Source organism: Oratosquilla oratoria, chromosome 31 (assembly GCF_046742065.1).
Source record: "Oratosquilla oratoria isolate Oo_2021 chromosome 31, ASM4674206v1, whole genome shotgun sequence".
Taxonomy (NCBI): Eukaryota; Metazoa; Arthropoda; class Malacostraca; order Stomatopoda; family Squillidae; genus Oratosquilla; species Oratosquilla oratoria.
The window spans coordinates 30,207,678-30,217,677 of NC_134807.1; positions in this window are offsets into that span (position 1 = coordinate 30,207,678).

The window sequence follows — 10,000 nt, forward strand, 5'->3', positions numbered from 1 at the left end:
AGGCTAAAACCAAACACAGATGCTGTGTGTTTTCTTTATTGTCGACTATTTGTGGTTGTGGCGGAGCGTAATGGTTATTTGCAAACTAAGGGGTCGTGTTACCTGGTTTGCAGAAGTGGAGGTGCTGCGTTCGTGGTGTGTGCCCTGCATTACACTCTCTCGATGCATCTCCGACCCAGGCGATCCACGATTGGGTAGCTTGGGTCGCTGGGCATGGTCTCGGCCAATCATCTCACAGAGTAGCAACCACGTGACCCAGCTTACGTAGCGTGGGGGTGGGGCTTGCATCGCTGGGCACGCTTGTCGCTACACACGAAGGACAAAGGAACAAAGCGCACTCAACTCACCACATGTATGTATGTATGTATGTATGTATGTATGTATGTATGTATGTATGTATGTATGTATGTATGTATGTATGTATGTATGTATGAGTGTAGGTAGGTAGGTATCTGTAAAATGTATGTATGTATCAATGGCCTTTTCCGGTTTGAAAGCATGTTGGCCAATTCAAAGCAAGCCTTGGTCCATCATAAGGGTTCTTCATAAGATTCTTAACACAGTAAGAAGAATTCTCTAACTCCTCTCTGCACCCATTCAGCCATCTTTTACTACGCACATGAGAAAATGGTGGTGGAATTATTATCTCCCACCAGAGGTGTTGTTTTTAAAGAGTTGTATAGAAAACTGAATAACGAGTAATTGATGATGGAAAACAGGATAAAGACATAGTTCTTGACTCAAGTAACGATATGCTGTTGAGTAACTTGGTCTCCAGAAGAGAAGAAAGGGTTACATACATTCCGGGATCTGTATAGAAAACTGAATAACGAGTAACTGATGATGGAAAACAGGATAAAGACATAGTTCTTGACTCAAGTAACGATATGCTATATAGTAATTTGGTCTCCAGAAGAGAAGAAAGGGTTACATACATTCCGGGATCTGTATAGAAAACTGAATAACGAGTAACTGATGATGGAAAACAGGATAAAGACATAATTCTTGCCTCAAGTAACGATATGCTGTTAGGTAATTTGGTCTCCAGAAGAGAAGAAAGGGTCACATACATTCCGGGATCTGTATAGAAAACTGAATAACGAGTAACTGATGATGGAAAACAGGATAAAGACATAATTCTTGCCTCAAGTAACGATATGCTGTATAGTAATTTGGTCTCCAGAAGAGAAGAAAGGGTCACATGCATTCCGGGATCTGTATAGAAAACTGATGATGGAAAACAGGATAAAGACATAATTCTTGCCTCAAGTAACGATATACTGTATAGTAATTTGGTCTCCAGAAGAGAAGAAAGGGTCACATACATTCCGGGATCTGAATTATTCTGAAGTGAATTGCGTATGCACTCCTGTGAGATGGGTAAACCTCCCCAATCTCGTGGAATGTAATAAGGATAGATAAATCTGTTGGATGGGAGAGGAGAAAGCCCCCTAAAGAGTTCTGCAAGCCGGAGAGATAATTCGCCTCCGTAAGGAGAAGGAGCTCAGCTTCTGCCTAAGCATGCCACAAATATGAACAACAAATCCCCACAAAAAAGGAAAAAGAAAAAAGAAACACAAATTACATGTCTAGAGCGAAGATGGACTTAGCGTGCAAGAAGAACCACGGCGAGAACGGGAGAGGGAGAGAGAGGCATAGGTCGTGAAGACGCGGAATGGGATGGAAGGTTGTCGGAGAAGCTCGGTGAATACGAAGTACAAGAGACTAAGCTCTGAGCGACTTAAAGGGATGACACATCATCCTGAAGCCTTCGTTGCCGCAAATCTCCACAAGGGCATAAAGTCGAAGGCAAGAGCTTGAGAGTATTAGATGCAGAGAAGATGAGGACGCTCATAATGGGAGGAAGAAGCAGTTCAGACGACTAATAAGTGGCTGGAACAATAGATTTGAACAGATCTCGAACATGCCATGATGAAGAGACGGAGGAAGAAGGAATAAAAAAATAAAAAACGTGAAATGTTAATGATTAATGGAAAATTATTGAAAACCGATCTCTTTTTGGGACTGAAAGAAAAGGCGGAAAGTATAAACAACATTAAGATTCAATGAGAATAAAGACGAAGACGTTGATGACGATGATGGTATTGATGATGATGATGATGATGATGATGATGATGATGATGATGATGATGATGATGATGATCACGAGGACGATGACGATGATGATGACGATGACGATGACAACGACGATAACAATGACGACGGCGACGACGACGACGACGATGACGACGACGATGACGATGACGGCAACGATGATGACGATGATGACGACAATGATGACGACAACGATGATGACGATGATGACGACAATGATGGAGATGATGATGATGAAGATAATGATATCTTTATGCTGTTGTGTTCATAATTCTTCCCTTATATGCCCACCATCACCGCCACCATTGACTTTTTTTCCCTCAACATTTCCCTCAAAATCCCCAACATCACCCTGTCTATCACCACGACGAGATTTGTGCACCTTTGTAGGCAGAGACTCTATCACTACCACCACCATTTACACCACCTCTTGCACCTCAATGATATAACATTTTGTTTTTCCTGGAATTATTCATAATGCACTCCCATATTATAAGATAACTTATTTCCAGCGACTGCCAGTAGCTACCACTTATCCTTGCTTTCCAAGTACGAGAGGCAAAGGTGGCGGCTTCTGCCGTCTTTGGATGCCCCAAGTTACTATCCGTACTATCTTCATCATTTCTACCCAACAACTTTGTGACACAAATATTTCTGCAGCATTGGCAATTCTTCGGCGCGACCACTCTATGTGTCTCTCTCACTACACATCCACCTCCACCTCCACCTCCACGTCCACCTCCACCTCCCCTCCCCCTCCACCAGGTGCTTCTCCTTCACCAGCCCTTGCACCACCAACAACACGACCACCATGACCCGTGCCACCACCAATGCTACCGTCACCATCTTCACTATCACCACCTTCACCTCCATCTCCCCTTCCACCAGGTGCTTGTTTCTCTTTCACCAGCCCTTGCACCAGCACCAACATGACCACCATGACCGGTGCCGCCACCACTGCTACCGTCACCATCTTCACTATCACCACCTCCACTTCCACATCCACCTCCCCTTCCACCAGGTGCTTCTCTTTCACCAGCCCTTGCACCAGCATCAACACGACCACCAAGACCAGTGCCACCACCACTGCTACCGTCACCATCTTCACTATCACCACCTCCACCCCCACCTCCACCTCCTCTTCCACCAGGTGCTTCCTTCTCTTTCACCAGCCCTTGCACCAGCATCAACACGACCACCAAGACCAGTGCCACCACCACTGCTACCGTCACCATCTTCACTATCACCACCTCCACTATTATCACCGCCAACCAGCATTACCACACCTCCACCGCCATTTTGACGGTGTTTTTATACAGCTCAGTCTTGCAGAATCAGTTGAAAAGAGTTTGACGGTCTTCAATCCTCTTCCTCTGACTCCTTTTCTCTTCCTCCTCTTGCACCTCGTTTTCCACTTCCTCTTCTTCCACCTCCTCTTCTTCCACTTTCTTCTTCTCCTCTTCCATTCCAAATTCAGTCTTTTCTCTTCTTCTCTTTTCATATTTTCCTTCTTTTTTATTTCTCCATTTATTCCTCTTGCTTTTCTTCTTCCATTTCCTCTTCCCCCTCCTTCTTTCAGTCTCTTGTTTCCTTTCTGTTCCTCTTCTCCTTTTCCTCTTCTTTCTGTCCCTCTTCCTCTTTCTCTTCATTTTCTTTCTCTTCCTTCTCCTCACCCATTTCCTCTTCCTCTTTATTTTCCTCTTTCTTTTCCACTTTCTCTTCATTTCCTCTTCTACTTCCTCTTGTTATTCATCTTTCTGTTGTTGTTCTTCTTTCCCTTCTCTCCGTCCTTTTTCTCGCTCTCCCTCTTCTTCCCCTTCGTCTCTTTTCTTATTCTGTTTCTCTTTTTTTCTCTTCCTTTTCCTCCTTTTCTTCCTCTTCCTCTTATTTTTCCTTTTTCTTCTTCTCTTTCTCTTTCATTTCCTCTTCTTCTTCATCTTTCTTTTTTCTTCCTCTTCTCCTTCTCTCCGTCCTTTTTCTCTTTCCCCTTCTCTTCTACTTCCCCTTCCTCTCCATCTTCCTCTTCCTCTCCGCCCTGTTCCTCTTTCTCTTTTTCTTCCTCTTCCCCTTATCTCCATCCTTTTTCTCTTTCTCCTTCTATTCTACTTCCCCTTCCTCTCCATCTTCCTCTTCCTCTCCACCCTGTTCCTCTTTCTTTTTCTCTTCCCCTTCCTCTTTGCCTTCCCTTTCCTCTTCCTCTTCGTCCTCTTCTTTTTCTTCTTTCTCTTCCTTTTCCTCTTCCTCTTCCTCTCCTTCCTCTTCCTCTCCGTCTTGTTCCACTAGTCATTCCCGTTTTCTGACCCAGTGCAAGAGGCCTCCGCTTCATGCTTTTACTTCCTCTCATTACTACTCCCAGTCTTGCCATCTTGGACTTCCCTATTCTTTCAGTTCGAAACATAATGAGCTCCTTTAGGTGAAGCTCTATAGCACATTTTCTTGCGGGGTTTGACTGACTCTTTATAAACCCTTTTGTTACGCAGATTCAGAAACTCTGTGGACTGTGTTGGGTCAAGAATAACTGGAGGAAGGAGGAGGGAGGTAGAGTCTCAGGAGAGTTGATAGCATTGGTGGTGCTGGTGATGGTGGTGGTGTCGGTGATGGTGGTGGTGGTGGTGATGGTGGTGAATTTGGTGTTGGTGTTTGTTGGGCTGGAGGTGGTGGTGGTATTGTTGGTTGTGTGGTGGTGGGTTGTGGTGCCGGTGTTGGTATTTGTGGTGAAAAAAACAAAAGGATTGGTGGTGATTCGTGGTGATGGTGGTGGTGTGGATGGGAGGAAAGTTTTTTTTTTTTTTTTCAGCCTCCAGATCTGACAGTCTTTGATGGATGTTTGAGGTGCACTGGAGAAATCTCTTTGCAAAATTATCATCCTTGAAGTCCTAATTATCCTGTCGGTGTCCCATCTGTCCTATCCCTCTAATTTCTTATTCTTCCACTTCCAGTGGGCACTAATCCTCTTTTCTTCTTTTTCTTCTTTTTCTTCTTTTTCTTCTTCTTCTTCTGCTTCTTCTTCTTCTTATTATTATTATTATTAATTATTATTACTATTATTACTATTATTTTTTTTCTCTTTTTTTCACGTCCTTCTTCTCGTCCATCGATGACTTCCGTTTTTGTCCATACATTTTTGCCCTCTTCCCCTTCGTTTTCCTATTTAATAGCTTCGACTTTTCATCTTTCTCACTTCCCCTTTTCTTACCTCTATCTACTTTTCTTATCTCTATTACTGGAATCTTACTCTAGGCCTTTACTTTCGTTTGACTTTAAGTCTCTACTTTATTTCCCCTCCCAAATCTGCAATAATTAGTAACCATCCTATGGCAATTTGGTAATTTTCATTCCAACATTTTGTTGCAAATTCGTTTGATGAAGACTTATCAAAACCCTCACGATTTAATATATCGACCTCACCTTCACACTGCATACCCTTGTTAGTCACACTTAACTGTCTTCTTAATCGCACCTCAAAGAGTTTAACATCACCACCTTTATCACTGCTGGCGGAGTGGGTTAGAGCGTCGCTACTTGCGACGAAGGTCGAGATGATGACACTTCGACTTTGCCGCTAGCGAGTTGGACCAAAGGTATGGTTCATAAAATTCCACGCTACAAAGTCTTCTGTGAGGGTACGGTCCTAGACTTCTGATAGGGGGTTCGTGACGTAAAACCAGATCATCAAATCATCACCTTTAGCATCTCCTTATATCTACTTCCAAATCCAAATTTAATTTCCATTATGATATGCGTGCCAATGCTCCTCTTAACTTCCGATTCCGATAAATTATGACTAATGTACTTTGTTCACATAGGATTTTTTTTTTTCCTTTTTTGTAAACCAACTGAAGGGTCTGAAAATAATCATGAATTATAATCGTTGTTGGTATCGGAATCGGACTCCTATCGAAATCGGAAGTTTAGAGCCGCATCGAGACTCGTATCGGAATCCGAAGTTTAGAACAGTATCGAGACTTGTATCGGAATCTGAAGTGTAGAGCATTATCGGGACCCTTATCGGAACCGGAAGTTTAGAGCAGTATCAAGACTCGTATCGGAATCGGAAGTTTAGAGCAGTATCAAGACTCGTATCGGAATCGGAAGTCTAGAATAGTATCAGGACTCGTATCAGAATCATTAGAAATTTCGGTATCGTCACATCACTAGTTTTCTATAGAAAACTACCTTATCTATTAAATATCTTACCGTGACCACCTGCCCTAGCTCGCGATACAAATATGCCCACAGCCATGAAGTATTCTTACTTCTACACATAATTATATAATTCTTCTCACTCTCCCTCCTCTTCCCTCAGTTTCCTTTTTCCTTTTCCTTTTTCAAGGTTTCGTATTTTTTTCTTTCGTTTTTTCCAGCTACTTTCCCCACTCATCTCCCATACTCTCCTCTTTTTCTCCTCCTTCCCCCTCCACTACTTATCTCTCCTTCTTCCCCCCTCCCTCCTCTCCTTTCCTGTCCTATTTCTCTCCCCACTCCTTCTCTATCCTCATTTCTCTTCCTTTCCTTCTCTCTCCTCCTTCCCCATCCTCTCCTCCTCTGTCCTCCTCCTTCCCCTTCCCCTCCATCTCTGTCCTCCTCCTCCTCCCTCCTATCATTCTATGTCCTCCTTCCCACCCTTTACTTCTAAGCCCTCCTTTCCCCCCTCTCCTACTATGTCTTCCCTCCCCCTCCTCTTTTTCTCTGTCTTTCTCCCCCCCCTCTCCATCTCTGTCCTCCTCCTCCTCCCTCCTCTCTTCCTACCACCTCCTTCCCACTCCTCCCCATCTCAGCACTCCTTCCCTTCCTCTTTTTCTCTGTCCTCCTACCCTCACCTCTCCTTCTCTGACATCCTAACTCCTCTTCTTCTCTGCCTTCCTCTTCCCTCCTCTTTTTTATGTCTTCCCTCCCCTCCTTCTCTGTCTTTCTTCTCCCTGTTCTATTTTCCTCTCCTCCGTCTCTCTCTTCTCCTTCTCTGTCCTCCTTCCCCCTCCCCTTCATCTCTCTCCTCCTCCTCCTCCCTCCTCTCCTTCTCTATTCTCTATCCCCTTCCTCTCCTTCTTTGTCTCTCTTCCCCTTCCTCTCCTTCTCTGTTCTCCTTCGCTCTCCTCTCTCTCTCTATCCTCCTTCCCCCTCCTCTCCTTCTCTGTCCTCCTTCCCCTCCTCTCTTCTTTATCCTCCTTCCACCTCCTCTCCTTCTCTCTCCTCCTTCCCCCTCCTCTCCTTCTCTGTTCTCCTTCCCCCTCCTCTTCTTCTCTGTCCTCCTTCCCCCTCCTCTCTTCTTTATCCTCCTTCCACCTCCTCTCCTTCTCTGTCCTCCTTTCCCTCCTCTCCTTCTCTGTTCTCCTTCCCCCTCCTCTCCTTCTCCGTCCTCCTTCCCTCTCCTCTCTTCTTTATTCTCCTTCCACCTGCTCTCATTCTCTCTCCTCCTTCCCCCTCCTCTCCTTCTCTGTTCTCCTTCCCCCTCCTCTCCTTCTCTGTTCTCCTTCATCCTCCTTTCCTCTGTCCTCCTCCCCCCTCCTCTCCTTCTCTGCCCTCCTTCCTCCTCCTTTCTTTCTCTGTCCTCCTTCTACCTCCTCCCCTTCTGTTTTTTTTCCAGGCCCTTCTTTTCCATATATCTCACATGACTTCTGAAAGGGAGGACGTTTCCTCTGGATTCCAGGATTTTAAGTCCGGAAGTACTAAAAGACTTTTTGTTTATGTTCATTTTGATAAGAGAACCCGAAAAGATATATATATTTTTTTTGTTCGGTGGCTGTTTCTTTTAGATGAATATTTTGAAAAAAGTTATACGTCTACGTATATGTGTGCTTGTGCGTGCACGTGTGTGTGTAAGTGTACGTATATGTGTACGTGTGTACATGCGTGTACGTGTGAGTGTGAGTGTAAGTGTATTTTGTTAACCTGTGCGTATACATATAGGTGTGCGTGTGCGTGAACGTTTGTGTACATGTGCGTGTACTTGAATGTAGACATGTATCTGTGCTTGTTCGTGATTGGATTAGTGTTTGTAATGTGTACATGTGCGTTTCATGTACGTGAGCGTATACGTATATGTAAACTTGTGTGTGTAGCTCTACGCATGCGTGTGCGTATATGCGTGCATGTACGAAGGTATACACGTATACATGGGCATGTACGTAGTTTTGTATGTATGCATGAACTATTGATATATCCAAGGAGTTATGTAGTGGGTATGTAGTGGATTCGTAATGGAAGCGTTGGGATAATAAATGACTTCTATGTTATAAAACCACAATTTTCTAAGGCTGACAAAGGCTACGTTGAGTGACATCATTTTCTAAAGATAATAAGGGCTACAGGACCGTTCCACGGTTTCTTTAACGTGGCGGCATACTAGACTAGCACGCCACTTGGTTTAGCTACTTCGTTTGAGTAGGAACGACTTCGGTTAAAATATTCTAGACTTCCGTACGAATATCTCAACAATGTGTCTAACATTCGTATTCTAGGTTTAACTTCGTTTAGTTCGTCATCCATCTTCCCACTACACGACCCAGGAGCAATGTGACAATTGAAAATTTGAAAAATAAAAGCTCGTAACTGGAGTTCTTTTTACTTAAACGAAGTAGCAAAAGTATTTTTATACATACATACATACATACATACATACATACATACATACATACATACATACATACATACATACATACATACATACATACATCCGTACATATATACATACATACATACATACATACATATATACATACATATATACATACATACATACACACATACATACATACATACATATACCAATGGGGATTTTTCCCTCTTTACAAGGGAGGTAGTCAAAGTCAAAGGCATAAATCCACTCCCACCTATTTCATCCCCACAAACTCCAATCCCATTTACCACCTTTCCCTCCCTATTTTTTTGGGGTCTTCCTGAATGACAGGTCATCCTTATATTTCGCCCACTACCCTGGGTCAGAAGCAATGCAGTAAGGCACAGTACATCCAAAGCAAAGCTGCTTAACCCATTCAACTCCGATGACAAGATGTCTTGTCATTTGGTCAAATAAAACAAAAAATCATAAAACACCAAAATGTTTGATCAAACACCAGAAAAATATGACGTCAATCCTCGCTTCGCTGCGAGCGAAGCGAGGACTGACGTCATATTTTTCTGGTGTTTGATCAAACATTTTGGTGTTTTATGATTTTTTGTTTTATTTGACCAAATGACAAGACATCTTGTCATCGGAGTTGAATGGGTTAATCTAATGGGCAATCCCACTCTTCGTCCCCTCATGCGAGAAATGCTTAGTGTGCCGTCACCTTAACAGACTTGCTCGTTGGCACTTTGCCTAATATGATCTTTTCTGGGTGTGCTGAGGTGAGGGAATACGAGTTTGTGTAATGCATAGACCTTATGTATATTTAAGATGGCTCCATGAGCTATTTATTTATACAAGCGATGTTTTAACTTTCTTTGCATTTTTTCCTATTATTATTATGATTACATATTTTGTCACCATTGTTTGTATATTTTCATGTACCAACCTAAATACTGTACGGGTTGTTAAACACTTTAGATTGTACCCATGTGTGCTAGTTTTTAGCATAGTCATATATATTACAGTATGCTCGCATATTTCTGTGAACGGTGACGTGTGTAAGCGTGCACATGCGCATCTTTTACGCAAATGTAGGAATGACCTCACAATAGTGTCAATATATATATACATATATATATATATACATATATATATGTATATATATGTATGTATGTATATATGTATGTATGTATATATGTATGTATGTACATATATATATATATATATGTATATATATACATATATATATATATATATATATATACATATATATATATATATATATATATATATATATGTTTATATTTATACTGATCG